Below are 21,118 nucleotides of genomic sequence, written 5' to 3'. Positions count from 1 at the left end.
ATATTCATGAAGTTAATAGAAACATTTTTAAAGAATAAAAATGCAAATTATTCTATAAGTCCTTAGAAATAAATGCAAGAATAAACTAAACGGAAGTTCAAGATAGTAACGAGAAAACTTCTTAATATTAAAAAGCTTAAGACTATGTACGAACTTAGTCATAAACTGCGAATTGTTTATACAAATTGCCCCATGAAAGGTCCGGGGACTTGAATTTCCAAAACAAACCCTCAAATGAGACCAAGGGTTTTACCACAATTTTCCCAAAAAACAAAGCAACACAAAGAAATTCAAATGACTTAAACTTATCACTAAGAAGATGTAGGAACTGAAGTAGGTGCATCAACATCAGCGGGCTCAACTTAGTTTACAGCAGCGAGATCAACTGGGCTTGAAGGAGTTGGGATACCCGTATCAACCTCAACATTCACGGAAGTTTCGACCACGGGAGAAGGAAAATCTTGAGTTGCTGAACCTTCTCAATAGTTTCATTGATTTTAGCTAACTCAGATTCCAAGTTAAAAGTCTCTTGGCTAGCTTCAACTAGGGTATCACAGCGAGAATTCAAAAACGGCCAACTCACTTCAATGGCAGATTTATCCTTAAGTATTTCATAATCCCTTTCCCAGTCAGCAATTTCATTCTTTAATTTCTCATTTTTAGCTAAGGCATAAGTGTAAGAAGCTTGAAGAGAGGCATGGGAACTTTCCAAGGCACAAACCTTATCATAAGAAGCTTAGAGATCTTCTTGTGCTTGAGTCAAAATCTGCAAGAGCTCTCCACCATAAGCCTCTTTCTCACCCAAGAGAGCCTTCAAATCTCTAATCTCTTCACTTGCCTTGGACAGCTGCTCAGAGAAAGATGTTTCAAGACGAGCCTTTTCTTTATCCGCTTGACTTGAGGAAGTCTTTTCAATTGCCAACTCTGAAGTCAAGGCCGGTACCTACTGCTCCAAGGTACTCTTACTTTCTTCTAAGTACTCCACATCAATCTGAAGGCTTTCATACTGTTCCTTCCAATTGCATGCCTCTAATTGAGAATCACGCACTAATTGCTCTAAGAGGGCAACCCTTTTCATCATCTCCGTGCCGATAAGAATGACCTATAAAAAAATAAATGGAAGGGAAATGAGAATCTCAAAGATAGAAAAATTTTAAAGCATAACAAAGGAAAAAAGAGAAGGGGAATACCTTTAAAGAAGCGTGCACAATGTCCTTCATCAAGGTTAAGGAACTATGGCTCTCTAGCTTGGTTCTTTCAATAGGACCAATTAAGGGCTTTAGCCACACATCTGCTTGAACCGATTTCCTCAAAAGATTGCCCTCAGCGGGGACTTCAATAATCACTTACCTCATAGCACTAATCCTACTTGAGGAGCCAACCTCAACACGGTGAGTAAGTGGAGGAGGAATTGTCGAAGGTGGAACAGTAGAGGTAGTAAAACCAGCCTGGGGAGGAATGGAAACAGCCGAGATCGGCAAAGAAGGAGTCACAGACACGGGTGTAGAAAAAGAAGCCAGAGGTGCTTTATCAAAAACTGGGCCTAAACTTTCACTACCAAACCCGCTGATAAAAAGCTGCTAAACAGAGTCATGAGCAGTAGCGGGAGCAACATCATCATCATCAGGAATCGCAATCGGGGCCTCAACAGACTCGGTAAGAGGAATAGAATGGTGGGGGGATGCTTCTACTTCATCTTCAGAAATTATGCGTCTACGAGCTCATGGACTTGTTACCAAGGAACCCCCATCTTCATCTTCTTCAGAGCCTTGGTCATCAACGACTTTTCTTTTCGATGAAGAACCCAAGATTATTTCTTGGGCCCTTTCCAAAGAGATACGAGAAGTCGCGGCCGCCTCGACAGTAACTCTTTGAATAAGAAATCCTTATAGAAAGAAGGATTGAAATTAGTTCAGATAAATAAAAAATATATGTAAGATAAAATAAAATAAAAGCTCTTACCATGAGTTTTCACTTTCAACCCAAATCATTGGGAAAGGTTCTTCCAAGATCTACCATCCATTGAAGTAATCTTCAATAGCTTGTCTACCCAATCACGAAAATTGGGAACATCTTCCACAACTCCCATGGTTGCTGAAAAAGAAAAGCAAAATTAGAAGAAAATCATCAAACTTGAAGAAAAAGGTACGAGAAAGTCAGAAGACTCACGTGCAAAATTCCACTTCTCAGGGAAGAGAATGTTCTCATCACCTACTAAACCAACAGTGGGGGTAGCAACAAACCTGGCATACCAGCCACAGTCTTTGTCATCTTCAGGGCCCACCAAAACTCTTTTGCTCCTAGCTACTAGTGTAAAAATACCATGTTAAAGAGTCTAGGGGAATAAAGGTGGATCATATGTGGGAAAGTAAAAGGCACACTGGCTGTGTTGGTCAAATTCCTCAAACAGGCAATAGGCCTCCATATTATTGGGCCAATTCGACCGAAGCAAACATCTAAGAAACGACAGTACTCAAGGATAACAAGGTCAATAGTTGGTTTAAATACTAAAGTGATAGGGTATGTATAAACAAAGGAAAATCCGGTTAAATAGGAAGTAATTCTTTGATTCAGATTGGGAATGATAATAGGAAAATCATAACTCCAATGGCAGTCTCTACGAACTATAGAAATCAAACCTTCAGTAATTTGAGTTGGATAGATATCAGCACGATCTAAAGAAGATACTTGGTTTCTAAGAGACTCTCTGTCATGATAAAAAGACTGTTCCGCAGGAACTATCTCTTCTACTGAAGGCTCACGAAGAGGTTCAGAAGGTTCTTTACCCCTAGAAGAAGATCTTTGTGAAAGAGAACCTCTAGTTCTAGAAGAAAGGTCAGAATTAGGTGAAGGAATAGAAGAACCACGTGCAGATCCTAAACTATGGATCCTACCTCCTCTTCTGCTCTTATTGGGGGCATTAAGGAAGATATCAACAATGGAAACCCTTATAGGGTTAGGGTTTGATGAAGACATAATTATACGATGAAGAAGCAAACAGAGATTTGAGAAAATTGGATGTTCAGAAAACTTTATGTGGTGAAGATAAAGAAGGAAGTTATATTTATACTGATAAAAAATCACCAAAGGAAACGATGCAATGATGGAAAGGACATAATAATGATAACTGACGCTTCGTGAATAGTGAATCCATGAAAAAGCCTTAAACAGTACTGCAAAATTGCAAAACTAATGCAAAGGTGACATGTGTGAAGAACATTAAATGGAAGTGACAATTGAAGCATCGATTCTGTCATAGCATTAATGGTGACAAAATTCCTCATTTTAATGAAATCCACTTCCCAAAAATTCAATCGATGAATAAATCGCAAGTGGGGGGACTATCTATATTGGAAAAAAATGAGTTTACATATTAAAGTGGTGTAAAGATGACGTGTCATGACATAGACTGGTCAAAGAGTTATAACTGGAAAGAGGCACGAGTTGCAATAGGTATGAGCAGAGGCAAAGGAAGAGGCATGAGCGGTTATCCAAAAGACTTAGCGGACATACTTATTTAAGTCCAAGAATCAAGGGGAATGAATCTGACATTACATGGGAGTACAGATATGGCATTTAATGAGCCTTAAATACTAAAAACGTTAGAGAACCTGTATTAAATACAATGATTATATAACGTAGCATTTAATGTCTTTAATTGTCCATAATGGCCTTATAATAGAAAAGGCAAAACGAATATCTCTAAAATAGCTATAAAAGGGAGAGAACAGATCAATTGTAACGACACGAAATACTATCTGAATATACCGATTTACTTGTTTTTCTTCTAATTATCTTATTGCTAGCCAAATTACTTTCTTTCATATATTCTTTTGATTATCAGTAACCCGAGTTCTTCTAAATTAAAGCTTTGACCGAAATCCCATTTTTTGGTTAAACAGAAGTGAACCTCTGTCTTTGAATCCTATGTTAAAACTTATCTTTACTTCAGTAGTTAGCCACTAGCAGTGGTACTTTCTACAGTTCAATGCGAATAGAGATATCTGGTACAAGTGATTTAGCATACATCACCTTGAGGTATTTATCTGCATTTGATGATTATCATATAACACTCTCTAGGCAGTTGTTAGAAGGCATAATACGGTAGGTGATAACAACTAAGAAGGCATAATACGATAGGTGACCAGTTAAGAAAGTAGTATAAATGCTTGCACTACTTGATTTTTTGAAGGAACTATGCTCAGCAATTGCCCACTAAAGTATTTTCAATTCTTTTTTCCTCTTTCCAGCAACAGTACAACATAAGAGATTAATTCTAGAAGTAGCTTTAACATTGATAATGAGTATACTTGAGAGTATGAAACGATAATGGCAGTTAAAAGAATGATCCTATGAAGTTGACATTCATTCTTAACCACCTAACTCGAAAATAAGCACAATAAAACCAAAGAGAAAGCCAAAAGATTTTTGGGAAGCATCCCATGATGGATAGGAGAAAAATGACATCGAACAGGTGGTCCCCGAAGGTCATAGTAAAAAAGGGGTCCAGCTAGAGCATCCTAAAAAGTGTATTATCCAAACAAGCGTCCTTCTTTGACTATAAAACTATGATAGATAAGTAGAAGTATTACTGATAAAATAAGAACTCACTCTGCAGCAACTGAGATGATGGAGAGAGAAAAGAGAAAAAAGAGTCTTTCAAGCTAAATCAAGGTGAAGGAGGTAATAACACATAACGGGCAGTGACGAGAGTCTATATGAATTTCAGTATTTGGCCTGCCACTTGCTAAGAGATGGACGAACAATGTTTCCACAAACGTTTTCACCGGCTGATCGAGTTCCGATATTAAACCTGGGTAAGGAACTCTGACCCCGCCCTTGAAGCAGTTAGCTTTCCGGCTTTGAATGAAACATGTAAGGCCAGCTTGCACAATACAACAATCTACTAAAATTAAAAAATTCATCTGTACAAAAGCTATCGCATAGAACCTCGGATGGTATACCTAAGTAGAGAATTTGACCATTCAATGTGCACGAACTATTGATGGTTTACTGTCATAGGGGATGAATTGATGCCAAAACAAAGCCAACCCAGTGTTCCAAATAATTATTAGTTATCAAAAATCAAAGGCAGCGACTTTACACAGCATGTGTGTTGTATACCAGGGGCATTTCTCCAAATAGTGGCTTGAAAGACTATTAAAAACAAGGTTTTATCCTTCCTGACCTACTTATAACTTAGAATTCAATAGCAGAAAACTTTATCTGACCCAAAAATATATATCACAATAAGTTTCACCTGGAGCAACATCATAGGATTGCTGGAAAGTAACCAATGCAAGAGAAAACAATCATTAACAACACAAAATGTTCAACACTTATAAGATATGATCAAAGAAAATCCATGAACTAATTCATACTAATTATTAGTTCCAGTTATCCTAGAAAAGCGAGAAGCAAGAGGCCTAAGGAAATAAATATTAATAACATGTGTGAGCACATAATTTTTTCCCTAAATGAATTACTCCCATAAAATATAAGAAAATAATTTTTTCCAAATTTTGCAATTTCATAGGATTTTTTGTAGAATTTTACTAATTATTTGCATTTTTGTGCATATTTAATTTTTATTAAAAATAAAAAAATACCAAAAATACCATGCATTGAATTTAGGTTTGATTTTACATTTTTTGGAATTAATTAGTAATTATTTCTTTTATTAAAAACGAAAATCACAAAATAGCTCATTTTACACCTTTTAATTTTAGTCTATTGATTTTTCCTTTTGATTTAGGACTAAATAATGTTATAGTTATTCTGACTAGGAAATTAGTTAAATTTTACAACTTAGATTAATTTAGGAGTTAATTTTAGGATTTTATTAATTAAAGAAAGAAAAGAAAAACAAAAACAAAAAGGGGAAAGTGAAAAAGGTTGTTTTAATTCCAATTGGGCCAACTGATTGCTAAGCCCAAATCACACCCTAATTGCCCAAACTTCCCCAGCCCAAATACCCAAAACCTGCTCGGTCCATCACTAACCCGCCCCATTTCTCCCATTACTATTTAAGCTCCTTATAAAATTTTTCCCAAAATAACCATACCCTAATTTCCAAGCTTAGAAACCGCGCTTACCCTATTTACTATCTTCCTCACCCGAATTCATTCCTAAACTCACCAAAATTCAGGCGAGTGAACCCAAACTCGCCTCATGCGCTTCCCCTGCCACACGATGTATCTGACAATTAGAAGATTCCTTCCAGATTTTGTGTGCCTCTCGATCGATTTGCTGGATAAATGGGGGTCGTGGATGGATAAAAATCAATCCTCACCCTCCATTTGTCCCAAAAATCGTTCATAGAAAGGGTTTGAAAAGGAATTTCGGATGGGGGTTTTGGGCTGAAGCTTCGAGAATTTTTCGGAAGGTCTATATAAGGTGAGATTTTTCCTTGTGTGAAGGGGTTCAAGATGATTTTCAAAAAGGATTTGGGGAGGTAAAAAGTTTTAGGTTTCTTTGAGTCCTTTTCTTCAGATTCTTCAGGTTTAGATTGCATTTTCAGAAACAAAAATAAAAAAAATATAGTTTGAGTTTGATTTTGTTCGAGTTTTAGTTCATTTCAAAAGAAATCAGAAAAATTACCAAAATTTCAACATTTTTTTGGTTTCTGGTTCTCAAGAATGGATTATGATTGAAGTTTAAGTTGGAGTATGTGTTTGGGTTCGGAATTCCGGTGCCGATTAAAGTTTCCATCCGAGGTTCGTGACTTGGCTCGTGATTTCTGCTCGATTGCGTTGCCGTTCTCAATTTAAATTTTGTAGCAGAACATTACAGAATTTTAGCCAAACAGGTCCATTTTAAACTTTCTCTCTCTTTTGTTTGAACATGTGTGGAATAAATTAATTATTGTCTAGACTAAGCCATTAGTAATTTTGGAACATTATTTATTTTCTTCTTGACTCAGTTTACGTCGTGTTGAGTATGTTTGTTTAAGTCATATCTCCTAGCAGCATTTCCGTTTAGTTGAGTTTAATGTATCGACATCTTTGCCATTGTGATTGTTCCTGTTTTTCTTTTTTGTTTTTCCTTTTAGCAATTTGAACAAGAATCTGTTATAGCATTTCCATGAAGTTTTCTGATTTGAAATAAAGCAACAACATGTGCTCGATTAGGAAATGAATGGTCATCGCTTCCGCCTGTGATTAAATTATTAAAGCTTTCTATGAAGCTTAGTGAATGTACTCTTAAGAGGAATATGATAGTAAATGACTCAAGAATTGAAATAAGAAGTTTATATAGTAGGTTTGCTTTTTATTTAAATCAATACGTGTGTTATAGTTTATTTTATTTTTTTTCTGAAAAGCTCACCTGCCTAGTATTTAATTAAAATATTCTTAGCTTCTTCAAATTCTCCGCTGGTTCGATATTATATCTGTTAGGAGTAGTATAGTAGCCTGTTGGAAATTTTGTCCGAAATCGGTTTGTGTTAGTTGGCTTATTCTTCCTTTTTCACTTGGCTCAAACATGTGATGAATTTCAAGGGAGTTTTTCTTTAGTCACTTAGATTCTTAATCAAGAGAAATCACCTGTTCACTTTGAGTTATATGCGTTGTTGTTCCCTTCCATGGTTTAATCAGTCAAATATTTATATGCATGTTCCAATATTATTTTGCCATGTTTGCATTGCTGGTTTTTCATTTTTAAATGTTAGAATTTTGTAGCAGACAGAGAGAATGGGGGAGGGGGGGTACAAGGGACGTCATGGTTTTTGTATCGTAATGTTAGCCCATTTTTTATTTTTTTTCCTATCTGTTATTTATTTTGTGACGTGTGTTTATAAGCTTACTGGTACCAGGTGTCTTTGGAAAGTTATTTGTTCGTTGTGTTATCATCTTTATTTAGTTTGGTTAAGTTGTTTGAAATGGGTCATGGGAAATGGAGTACAACTAGTTCTTAACAACTAAATCATGTTCAGATGTTGTAGGATCTAGGTTATGTTATGTGAATGAATCAAAAGAAAGTGAATGAGTCCATAATTAATTGGTCTTTCCAACCAGGTACAGATAGAGGTGTTAAAGTGAATCCCTATATGTATAATTGACTATTATTTTGTCTGTGAGTTTGAGCAGAATAAAACACAACAGGGATCAATAAAGTAGGGTAACAAAATATCTCTACCTAACCTTAGCAATCTAATTTCTGATACTTGAATTTCGAATCGTCAAGTCTGCATTTCTTATTTCTTTCGTGTTTGTTTTTTCCCTTAAATCTAACATATAGAATATTTCTCCATAGAATAATTAACAATACCGTAGTTTGTTTTAGGGGCGATAATTAAATAAATCGTCATAGCTACGGGTACGGTTCCCGTGACGTAGTTGTGATACTTAATTTCGAATTGATTTTAAATATGAACATCCGTAGTTAAATGCTTTTCCCTTTAATAAAATTGAGGTGTGCCATCCAATCACCTAGTCTATGACCCTCACATCAATATCCTAACCAATGTAAAAGAATGCCTTGAATTCTCGTCCTCTTTCTATGGATAAATATATGTGCATATGTACATGGTTTTGGATAAGAAGCAAGAAAGAAAAATAAAAATCAACCCAAAGACCAAGTTTCTGCACATGGCCAACTATAATTGAGTCTCGTTCTTTTCTTCTTTTTTTTATTTTTTTTATATTTTTTTGTTTTTATTTGTATAAATTTCTTTTTAAAGTAATAAATAGGAAAATTAGATACTATACCTAAATCAAAAATTGTAGGACAAAATACTAATTACCCGATATTTACTCGATAGAGCCTCCTACTTGAAGTTAAACTAGATTAAAATAAATATGTATAGTTTGGGAGGCTTTTTCTATATTTTGTAACCAAAAAAATTAAATAAAACTAGTATCTAAAAGCATGACTCTTTTTTGTGTTTTTTTTTTAAATTTTCTTAAATTGAATAAAGCAAAATGAAAAAAAGTTTAAAATGGCGTTATTAGGCCTAAAACCAACATCTAAACACTAAAAGGTATAAAATTTTGGGGAGGGCAAAAATTACATATCTACAATAATCACGAGAAGTCCCGGCAAGGGAACAATAATATCAAACAAACATCCCGGCAAGGGAACAATAATATCTCAACAATATCCCGGCAAGGGAACGATAATATCTCAACAACATCTCGGCAAGGGAACTATAATATCAAAATAACATGGGAGGCACAATAAACCACAATAGAGTCATAACCATTTATAACACAAGACACACGGGCATGCTTGACACCGACGTATAGATACTCGTCACCATGCCTATACATCGTACTCCACAATTAACATGTAGCAAATAGAGTCGCGTTCGCATAGAAGAAAATGAGCGGCTGAGCTTCAGTGGATTTAATTCATCGCGTTCGCAATAGGTGGAACGCGATCGCGAAGTCCTGTCTGAGTAAAGAATCGCGTTCACGATGTGGTGGTCATGATCGCGAAAGAGGAATTTGCTCAAGGTTATTTTTGTGCTTCGCGAATGCAAGGCTTTGACCGCGTTTGCGAAGAAGGATTTTTAGGTGTGGGCAGAAGGTTTAAAAGGTCGCCTTGTCCGCGAATGTGAGATTTATTACTTCCATTGTTGGTCGTTTTTGGATCTAATTGAAGGAGATTGAAGAGGGATTCAAGGGGAATCACTTGGAGATTAGAATTTTGGATTTAAAACTCGATTCTATTGTGAAATCTACCTAATAAATCATAGAATCTATGCCTAAAATTGAGGAATTAGGGCTTGAGATTAAGAGACTTTAAATAAGAATTTGAGGGGCCATTTAGACTCCGATTTCAGTGTTCTTGGTATGTATGGACTTGTGGGAGGATAAGGATTCCGTTGATGTGGTTTTTATCGAGTTTCGAGACGTTGGCCCGGGGCTCGGGTTTGGAAAATTTCGGGAATTTTGGTATTATTTGATTGTTTTCGCTTGGGCTTCTTTCCCTTAGCATATTTTGACGCCGTGATTCTGATTTTGGATAGATTCGATGCGAGTGGAGTCCGATTCAAGGGGCAAAGCTATCGCGGAGTAGTATTTTCATCGATTTGAGGTAAGTAACCATTGTAAATCTGGAACTGATGGTATAAACCCTGGTATTTGACTTGTTTTGATAAATGCGGTGACGCACATGCTAGCTGACGAGCGTGTGGGCATGCACCAATAGGGATTGTGACTTGGTCCGTTCCGTAGCGACTATTGAGCCGCGTATTTGATTTGAATCCTTAAGATATTCCGTACTTTAATCATTTATACTGTATTATGGGCTGTATGCTATGTTTGGGGCCTGTGCCGACCTGTTGAGACCCTTAGGGGCATTTTTACTGTTTTCCTCACTTTACTTGTTGAAAGCATATCCTCGGTCATGTTTTACCTGTTTAAATGTTTAAAATTGGTTTTATTACTCTACTTCTAATTATGAGGACTGTTTGGGCTGAGTTCCTTAATTTCTATTGTTGTGCCCGAGAGGCTGCGCGGTTAATGACTGAGAGGGGTTGAGAACCTAATAGTGAGGATATTATATGTATATATTATGGATCGGTCTACACGCTGCATCAATACTTATATGGATCGGGCTGCACGCCGCAACGATATATATATATATATATATATATATATATATATATATATATTAGATCGGGCAGCACGCCACAATGATATATATTGGATCGGGCTGCGTGCCGCAGCGATATGACGCTTGGGCTGTAGGAACCCTTCCGGAGTCTGTACACCCCCACTGAGCATAGTCGATAATAAATTAAGGATCGGGCTTCACGCCGCAATGGTTACTATGGTTTCTATTATTATGAGATACTAATGAGCCTGAGTGCTGAGAGTGAGTACTGAGTGACAACAGTGAGTCACGAGTGGCTGAGAGGCTGCCCGAGAGACCATGTTCTGAGTGATACCTTGCCCGAGGGGCCCAATTATGATATTTTTACTGATTTCACTCTTCTTTTAAAAATAGCCTCTGTTGGAAATATTGCTAATTATATTATTTTAAGTTTTTAAACTAAAGTTAATAATTTTTATGATGAAACGGGTTGTAAACTGTGAAATGGATCTGTTATCCTATCGTTTATTCAGTTATATGATTTCTAACTGCTTGTCACCGCTTTCAGACCTTATTTACTTTAGTTACTTGCTGAGTTGGGGTACTCACGTTACTCCTTGCACCTTGTGTGCAGATCCAGGTGTCTGAGTGGTAGAGTGAGGGTCCTCAGTTAATCCATAGGTTGCCGGAGATTTCAAGGTAGCTGCATGGTGTCCGCAACCCTGTTTTCTCCTTCTTATCTTGTTCTTTTCTGCATCTTTCAAGACTTTTATTGTATCAGACAGTCAGTTATGTAGTAGAGGCTATAGACTCATGACACCAGATGTTTGGGGCTGTGTAGTTTTCATGTTTATTTGACTTCCGCATATGTAATTATGTTTTAAATGCTTATTTTGGATATTTGGTATTTAAACCTGTGTTAGAAAAGGAAATTATTGTAGTTAATGGTTTGGGTTGGCTTTCCTAGTAATGTGATAGGCGCCATCACGACTGGGTTTTTAGGGTCGTGACAAGTTGGTATCAGAGCCTAGGTTACATAGGTCTCGCGAGTCATGAGCTGGTTTAGTATAGTCTCGCGGATCGGTATGGAGACGTCTATATTTATCCTCGAGAGGTTGCAGAACCTTTAGGAAAAAAACTTCATATTCTTGAAATTCTTGTCATGCGAACTTGTTGATCCGAATACTAAACTTCTATTATTCCATTCTCTCACAGATGGTGAGGACACATGCTACCGGGCAGGGTGGACGACCACCAGTTCCACCAGTTGGGGCCACCAGAGGCCGAGGACACGGTCGAGGCCGTAGTAGGGGCATAGCAGCTAGGGCAGCACATGTAGATCCACTAACTGCCCCAGTTCAGGATCAGGTCCCAGTTATATATGCTACAGCAGCACCAGTTCAGGCACCTGCTGTGCCTGTTGTGATTCCATGCCTTCAGGAGGCTTTAGCTTAGATCTTATCAGTGTGTACCGGTTTGGATTAGGCGGTCTCAGTTACTATGGCCGCAACTACTTCTCAGGTCGGGGGAGGCACCCAGACTCTCGTTTCTTGCACACCTGAGCAGGTTGTGCAGGGACTCCAGACACCGGGGGCACCTCCAGCCTAGTCGGTTGCACCAGTTCAGGAGTTTGTGGTACAAGTTATGCCGGACGACAAGCTGCATCGACTAAAGAGGTTTGGTAGACTCAAGCCTCTGATTTTTAGCAGTGTAGAGTGCGAAGATGCCTAGGGTTTCTTAGAGAAATGCTAGAGGACGCGTCGTACAACGGAGATTCTAGAGACCAGTAGTGTAGCTTTTACCACCTTTCAGTTTTATGGGGCTGCCTTCACTTGGTGAGAGGCGTATGAGAGGTGTAGGACTGTTGGTGCAACGCCCCTTACTTGGCAGCAGTTCTCTGTTCTCTTTCTGGAGAAGTATGTGCCACAGTCTCGCCGAGAGGAGTTGCGCAGGCAGTTTGGGTAGTTGCATCAGGGATAGCTGACTGTGACACAATATGAGATACGATTTTCTGAGTTAGCTCATCATGCGGTCAGGTTGGTTCCGACTGGTAGAGAGAGCATTATGAGGTTTCTTGATGGTCTCATATATCAGCTTCAGATTCTCATGACTAGGGAGAGGGGGACAGGTTCTACTTTTAAGGAGGTTGTTGACATCATCCGTGATATTGAGTCGGTTCGCCGCCAGGAGCGAGAGGAGAGGGAGGCCAAGAGGCCTCAGGGATCTGGTAGCTTTAGTGGTGCTCCTTCGAGGGGCCAGTTCCAGCAGGGCAGAGGTCACCCATTCAGACAGGCTCATTCAGCTCATCCAAGTTATCATAGGGCATTATCAGGTCATGGTTCTCACAATTCTCATCAGCGCCACTCATCACTCAGTGCCCTTCCAGCCCAGAGTTCGTCCCGTGCTCCATCAGTGCAGGGTTCTTCCATGCCAGGTCCTTCTACTGGTCATCCCGGTGCCAGGAGTTCCCTTCAGTCCCCATCTCCAGCACCGGGGTGTTGTTATGATTGTGGAGAGTTTAGGCATATGAGGAGGCAGTTCCTTGTCTTCATGATGGTCAGTCTCAGCAGAGGGGTCAGCCCTCAACTTGTGCTCCAGTTACTTCACCACCTGCCCAGCCAGCTAGGGGTGGAGGTCAGTCAACTAGGGGTCGCCCTAGAGGGGGAGGTCGATCAAGTAGTGGTCAGGCTCGTTTCTATGCCTTCCTAGGTAGACCAGATGTTGCTGCTTTAGGTGTCGTGATTTCAGGTATTGTTTCAGTCTGCCACAAATATGCCTCTGTATTATTTTATCCCGATTCTACCTTTTCTTATTTGTCATCATACTTTTCCCGTTATCTGGATACGCCCCATGAGTCTCTTATTTCACATGTTCATGTATTTACTCTAGTGGGCGATACCGTTGTTGTAGACCATGTGTATCGATCATGTGTGGTGACTATTGGGGGTCTATAGATCCGAGTGGATCTTTTATAATTGTGTATGGTAGATTTCGATATCATTTTGGTCATGGACTAGTTATATCCATGTTGTGCTATTCTGGACTATCATGCCAAGACAGTCACATTGGCTATACCGGGTATGCCACGGATTGAGTGGCGAGGCTTGACTGATTATGTTCCCAGTAGAGTGATCTCTCATTCTTGAAGGCTCAGTGTATGGTTGTGAAGGGCTGTCTTTCGTATCTAACCTTTATGAGGGATGTCGGAGCTGAGACTTCCAGTATTGATTCTGTTCCAGTTGTGAGGGATTTTCCCGATGTGTTTCATGCAAATATCTCGGGCATGCCACCGCACAGGGATATTGATTTTGGTATTGACCTGGCGCCGGGCACTCAACCCATTTCTATTCCGCCGTATCGTATGACACCAGCGGAGTTGAAGGAATTAAAAGAGCAGCTTTAGGAACTCCTTGACAAAGGGTTCATTCGGCCTAGTGTGTCACCTTAGGGTGTGCCGGTTCTATTTGTGAAGAAGAAGAATGACACTATGAGGATGTGCATTGATTCTAGGCAATTGAACAAAGTAAAAATTAAGAACAAGTATTCTTTGGCTTGCATTGATGATTTATTCGACCAGCTTCAGGGCGCGAGTTTGTTCTCCAAGATTGATCTCCGTTCATGTTATCACCAGTTGAAGATCAGGGACTCGGATATTCTTAAGACAACTTTCAGGACCCGATATAGTCATTATGAGTTATTGGTGATGTCATTTGGGCTGACCAATGCCCCAGCAACATTCATGCATTTGATGAACAACGTGTTCCGACCTTATCTTGATTCGTTTGTCATAGTCTTCATTGATGATAATTTGGTGTATTCGCGTAGTTAGTAGGAGCACGCGGGGCATTTGAGAGTTGTGTTGCAGAGATTGAGGGAGGAGAAGCTTTATGCAAAATTGTCCATGTGTGAGTTTTGGATCAGTTCAGTGGCATTCTTGGGACACGTGGTGTCCAGTGAGGGTATTCAGGTTTATCCAAAGATGATAGAGACAGTTCAGAGTTGGCTCAGACCGTCCTCAGCCATAGAGATTCACAGCTTTCTTGGTTTGGCGGATTATTATCGCCGGTTTGTTCAAGGATTATCATCTATCACATTACCCTTGACTAAGTTGACTCAGAAGGGTGCTTCATTTGTATGGTCGGACGAGTGTGATGAGAGCTTTCAGAAGCTCAAGATAGTTTTGACCATAGCTCTAGTGTTAGTTTTCCCATCAGCTTCAGGTTCATATACCGTGTATTGTGATGCTTCGAAAGTTGGCATTGGTTGTGTATTGATGCAGGAGGGTAGAGTTATGGCTTATGTTTCTCATCAGTTGAATCCTCATGAGAAGAACTACCCGTTCATGATTTGGAGTTGGCTGCCATAGTTCACGCATTGAAAATTTAGAGGCATTACTTGTATGGTGTGTCTTGGGAGGTGTTTACTGATCATCGTAGCCTTCAGCACTTGTTCAAGCAGAAACATCTCAATTTGAGGCAGCGGAGGTGGTTGGAGTTGCTTAAGGATTATGATATCACTATATTGTACCATCCAGGGAAGGCCAATGTGGTGGTCGATGCTTTGAGCCGAAAGGCGGTAAGTATGGGGAGTTTGGCATATATTCCAGTTGGGGAGAGACCTCTTGCAGTTGATGTTTAGGCCTTGGCCAATCGGTTTGTGAGGTTAGATATTTTGGAGCCTAGTCATGTATTGGCTTGTGTGGTTTCTCGGTCTTCTTTATATGATCGCATTAGAGAGCGCCAGTATGATGATCCATATTTTCTTGTCCTTATGGACAGAGTTCAGCATGATTATGCCAGAGATGTGACTATTGGTGATGATGGGGTGTTGAGGATGCAGGGCCGGATTTGTATGACCAATATAGATGAGCTTCGGGAGTTGATTCTGGAGGAGGCCCATAGCTCGTGGTATTCCATTCAATCGGGTTTTGCGAAGATGTATCAGGATTTAAGGTAGCATTATTGGTGGAGAAAAATGAAGAAATACATTGTGGGATTTGTAGCTCGGTGTCTCAATTGTCAGCAGGTGAAATATGAGCATCAGATACTGGGTGGCTTGCTTTAGCAGATGGATATTCCCAAGTGGAAGTGGGAGAGGATCACTATGGACTTTGTTGTTGGACTTCCACAGACTATGAGGAAGTTCGATGCTATTTGGGTGATTGTGGATCCCCTGACCAAGTCCGCGCACTTCATTCCTGTGTGTACTACTTATTCTTCAGAGCGGTTGGCAGAGATCTATATTCAGGAGATTGTTTGGTTGCATGGTGTCCCAGTTTCCATCATTTCAGATAGGGGCACTCAGTTCACATCGTAGTTTTGGAGGTCTGTGCAGTGAGAGTTGGGTACTCAAGTTGAGTTGAGCACAATTTTTCACCCTCAGACGGACGGACAGTACGAGCACACCATTCAGATATTGGAGAACATGTTGCGTGCTTGTGTCATTTATTTCGGAGTTCATGGGATCAGTTTCTACCACTTGCTGAGTTTACTTATAACAACAGCTACCAGTTGAGTATTCAGATGGCTCCGTATGAGACTTTGTATGGGAGGCGGTGTAGATCTCCAGCTGGTTGGTTCGAGCCCGGTAAGGCTAGGCTATTTGGGACAGACATGGTGCAGGATGCTTTAGAAAAGGTGAAGGTAATTCGGGAGAGGCTTCGTACCGCACAGTCGATGCAAAAGAGTTATGCTGATAGGAAGGTTCGAGATGTGTCCTACATGGTTGGCGAGAAGGTTCTGTTGAATGTTTCACCCATGAAGGGTGTTATGAGATTGGGAAGAAAGGGAAATTGAGTCTTTGATTCATTGGGCCTTTGAGGTGCTTCGAAGGATTGGGGAAGTGGCTTATGAGCTTGCTTTGCCACCTAGCTTGTCGAGTGTGCATCCGATATTTCATGTTTCTATGCTCCGAAAGTATATTGGGGATCCGTCTCATGTTATGGATTTTAGCACGGTCCAGTTGGATGATGATTTGACCTATGATGTGGAGCCAGTAGCTATTTTGGGTCGTCAAGTTCGAAAGTTAAGGTCAAAGGATATAGCTTTAGTAAAAGTGCAGTGGAGAGGTCAACCCATGGATGAGGCTACCTGGGAGACCGAGTGGGAGATGTAGAACAAATATCCTCACCTGTTTGAGGCTTCATGTATGTTTTTTGACTCGTTCGAGGACGAACGTTTGTTTAAGTTGGGGAGGATGTGACGACCCTACCAGTCCTCTCATGAGTTACCACTTTGTTTCCCCCATTTCTTCTTCTTTATGCTTTGTTTATCCATGTTATGTGGTACCAGGTTGGTCGGATCGAGTTTGGAAAGGATTTGGTAAGGTTTGAGACACTTAGTCTGTTTAGAGTGAGTATAAGTTGGAAAAGTCAACTGGATGTTAACTTGTGTGTTAAAGGGACCGAATGTGAGTTCCGATGGTTTGGTTAGCTTCGGGAGGTGATTTGTTACTTTGGAGTGTGACTGGAATGAATTTTGGAGGTTCGGAGTAGATTTAGGCTTGAATTGGCGAAATCGGATTTTTGGCGATTTCCAGTTGATAGGTGATATTTTGATATAAGAGTCGGAATGGAATTCCGAGAGTTGTAGTAGTTCCGTTATGTCATTTGGAACGTGTGTGCAAAATTTCAGGTCATTCGAACGTGGTTTGGTTGGGTTTTTGATCAAAAGCGGAATTTAGAAGTTTTTGGAAAATTATGCTTAAATCCGATGTGTTTTGGTCGATTTGATATTGTTGGAGTTGTTTTGAAGATTGGTACAAGTTTGAATAAGGTTTTGGGATATGTTGGTGCCTTTGGTTGAGGTCCCGGGGGCCCCGGGTCAGTTTTGGAGGGTTGAACGGACCATTTTGAGTTAAAGAAAAGTTGCAGATTTCTGTTCAGCTGTTGCAGGTATTTTACTCTTCGCGTTCGCGAGTGGACCCTCGCGTTCGCGGAGAGTCAGTTGAGGAAGGTGGAATTTAGGCCTTCGCATTTGCAAGGATGGCTATGCATTCGCGAAGGGCTAAGTGTTTGTGCATCGCGTTCGCGGGGTAGTGTCGCATTCGCGTAGAAAAAAATGAGCGGTTGAGCTTCAGTGGATTTAATGCATCACGTTCGCGATAGGTGGAACACGATCGCGAAGGCCTATGTGAGTAAAGCATCGTGTTCACGATCGCGATCGCGAAAGAAGAATTTGGTCAAGGTTATTTTTGTGCTTCGCGAATGTGAGGCTTTGACCGCGCTCTCAAAGAAGGATTTTTAGGCCTGGGCAGAAGGTTTAAAAGGACGTCTTGTCCGCGAATGTGGGGTTTATTTCTTCAATTGTAGGTTGTTTTTGGAGCTAATTGAAGGATATTGAAGAGTGATTCAAGGGGAACCACTTGGAGGTAAGAATTTTGGACTTAAAGCTCGATTCTATTATGAAATCTACATAATAAATCATAGAATCTAAGCCTAAATTGAGGAATTAAGGCTTAAGATTAAGAGACTTTAAATGAGAATTTGAGGGGACATTTGGACTCCAATTTGAGTGTTCTTGGTATGTATGGACTCGTGGGAGGATAAGGATTTTGTTGATGTAATTTTTATCGAGTTTCGAGACGTGGGCCCGGGGGTCGGGTTTGGCCAATTTCGGAATTTTGGTATTATTTGATTGTTTTCGCTTGAGCTTCGTTCCCTTAGCATATTTTAACGCCATGATTCTGATTTTGGATAGATTCGACGTGAGTTGAGGCCTATTCGAGGGGCAAAGGCGTCGCAGAGTAGTATTTTCACCAGTTTGAGGTAAGTAGCCATTGTAAATCTGTAACTGAGGGTACAAACCCCGGTATTTGACTTGTTTTGATAAATGTGGTGATGCACATTCTAGATGACGAGCGTGTGGGCGTGCATCGATAGGGATCGTGACTTGGTTTATCCCATAACGACTATTGAGCCGTGTATGTTTTTTTTGTATTATGGGCTGTATGCCATGTTTGGGACCTTGTGCCGACCTGTTGAGACTCTTAGGGGCATTTTTACTGTTTTTCCTTACTTTTCTTGTTGGAAGCATATCCTCAGTCATGTTTTACCTATTTAATTTTTTAAAACTGGTTTTATCACCCTACTTCTAATTGTGAGGACTGTTTGGGCTGAGTTCCCTAATTTCTATTGTTGTGCTCGAGAGGCTGCGAGGTTAATAGTGAGGATATTATATGTATATATTATGGATCGGGCTGCACGCCACAACGATATATATATTGGATCGGGCTACACGTCGTAGCGATATATTTATTGGATCGGGCTATGCGCCTCAGCGATATGTATTGGATCGGGCTGCGCGCCGCAACGATATGATGCTTGGGTTGTAGGAGCCCCTCCGGAGTCTGTACACCCCCAGTGAGCATAGTCGACTATAAGATACGGATCGGGCTGCACGCCGTAGCGGTTACTATGATTTCTATTATTATGAGATACTAATGAGCCTGAATGCTGAGAGTGAGTCACGAGTGGCTGAGAGGCTGCCCGAGAGGCCATGTTCTGAGTGATACCTTGCCCAAGGGACCCAGTTATGATATTTTCATTGATTTCACTCTTCTTTTATAAATATCCTCTATTGGAAAAATTGCTAAGTATATGATTTTATGTTTTTAAATTGAAGTTGATAATTTTATGACGAAATAGGTTTTAAACTGTGAAATGGATCTGTTATCCTGTTGTTTATTCTGTTATATGATTTTTAACTACTCGTCACTACTTTTAGACCTTATTTACTTTTGTTACTTACTGAGTTGGTGTAGATCCAGGTGCCCGAGTGGCAGAGTGAGGGTCCTCAGCTGATCCAGAGGTTGCCGAAGATTTCAAGGTAGCTGCATGGCGTCCACAACCCTGTTTTCTCCTTCTTATCTTGTTCTTTTCCGCATTTTTATAGACTTTTGTTGTATCAGACAGTCAGTTATGTAGTAGAGGCTCTAGACTCGTGACACCAGATGTTTGGGGCTGTGTAGTTTTCATGTTTATTTGACTTCCGCATATGTAATTATGTTTTATGTGCTTATTTTGGAAATTTGGTATTTAAACTTGTGTTAGAAAATGGTTTTATAAAAGTAAATTGTTGTAGTTAATGGTTTGGGTTGGCTTGCCTAGTATTGTGATAGACGCCATTACGACCAGGTATTTGGGGTCGTGACAAAGACCAACCTGATGCATTTTATGTGCTACCTATGCATTTAATTTTTTTTGGATTGCATATTTACTGGCTTCTAGATTAAGTAAGGAAAACCAAAGGAAATACCAAGTTGATGTATGAGAGAGAATTTCACCCATTTCCCAAAAATGGTGCCCAAAATGTCCCGAAACTCTGCCGAATATTTGAAAAAAAAAAGAGAAGAAAAAGATTCCTTGAAAAAAAGAAGAGTTTCATTAAAAGAGAAGAGTTAGTCCAAAATGGTTTTTGTTTTTTTTCCTTTTCATGTCAAAACTGGCCGAACTACGCGGGTTTGATTCTCACCGGACGTGGGATACGTAGGCAACCCTCATCGGGTTCAGCCCCGCTTTTTGAAAATTTTGAAAAAAAACATATGTAGTGTTGTCATTTTGTCGTAAATAAAGTGGGTGATGCCATTTTGTCTAAATAGCCGAATGTCCCAGCGGGACGCCGAAAGGTTGCTTTGCAAAAAAATCCACCGACGGTTTCTTTGTTAATTTTGGCCATTAGCGAATACAACCCTAAGAACTTCCATTCCGAAGCAATTAAAGGCCGTATTCGCAAAAGTAGCCCTGATTTATTTAATTCTTTTTGCAAAAAATAACCTTTTGTCAGTTTTCAAATAAGATTGACTTTGTCTTTAAACCAATCGCCTTAATCTAAATGTGCAGAATGAGCACGAGTTATAATTTATCAATGAAGGTCATGTCCATGATTCCATTGGATCTGCTCATGTGGTGGGAAGATTTGGGTAAAAAAGGACGAGATGTGATCAACCTTTATTTGGGAGGGCTCACCGGATTGATGAAGATCAAGCCTAGAGGAGACATAATAAGGGCACTTGTAATATTTTGGGACCCAGCTCACAACGTCTTACGTTTCTCATATTTCTTCTCAGATTTTGAACTCACACCCACCTTGGAAGAGTTCGCAAGTTATATGGGAAGTACTGAAGGTCCAAGACATAAGTACCTGGTCATTCCAAGGGCCATTACCCCTCACAAGTTCATGGATTTGCTAAAGAAAAGCAGGGGGTCCAGTAAACAGATTTGGTGGTCGGTTTTTCCACTCTACGCTTCATATACCAGAGGTACCGGCATGCAGGAGGATTTGACAACCCAGAAAGTAGGGTTTGTAGCAAAGGGAACCGAGCAAAATGGGATGAGCATAGGCGTTTCGCTTTCATGGTAGCTTTCTTAGGTCTCCTGGTGTTTCCCCGAAAGGATGGGAATATGGATCTGCGGGTAGCTGCAGTCGTCAATGTCTTGATTACCAACGCCAAGAGTACTCTCTCCCCTATGATAGTTGTTTACCGTGAAAAATGGTAACAATAATTAAATTTGTAAATGAGATTCTAAAAATACGTGATCTATTCCCGAGCTAGTTGTTAGAGCAGTTGGTGCTAATGATAT

The 21,118-nt window shown here is 39.9% G+C and overlaps 1 long non-coding RNA gene across 1 annotated transcript; it reads left to right on the top strand.

Moving 5' to 3' along the window:
- Positions 1–6,424: 6,424 nt before the first annotated feature.
- On the top strand, positions 6,425–19,623 carry LOC142162749 (uncharacterized). The gene is made up of 3 exons (XR_012694106.1): positions 6,425–6,808; positions 9,971–10,038; positions 19,300–19,623. It is a non-coding gene; the product is annotated as an uncharacterized LOC142162749 (long non-coding RNA).
- The last annotated feature ends 1,495 nt before the right edge of the window (positions 19,624–21,118 follow it).

This window comes from Nicotiana tabacum, chromosome 8 (assembly GCF_000715075.1).
Source record: "Nicotiana tabacum cultivar K326 chromosome 8, ASM71507v2, whole genome shotgun sequence".
Lineage (NCBI taxonomy): Eukaryota > Viridiplantae > Streptophyta > Magnoliopsida > Solanales > Solanaceae > Nicotiana > Nicotiana tabacum.
This window is presented reverse-complemented; position numbering and strand designations above follow the sequence as displayed.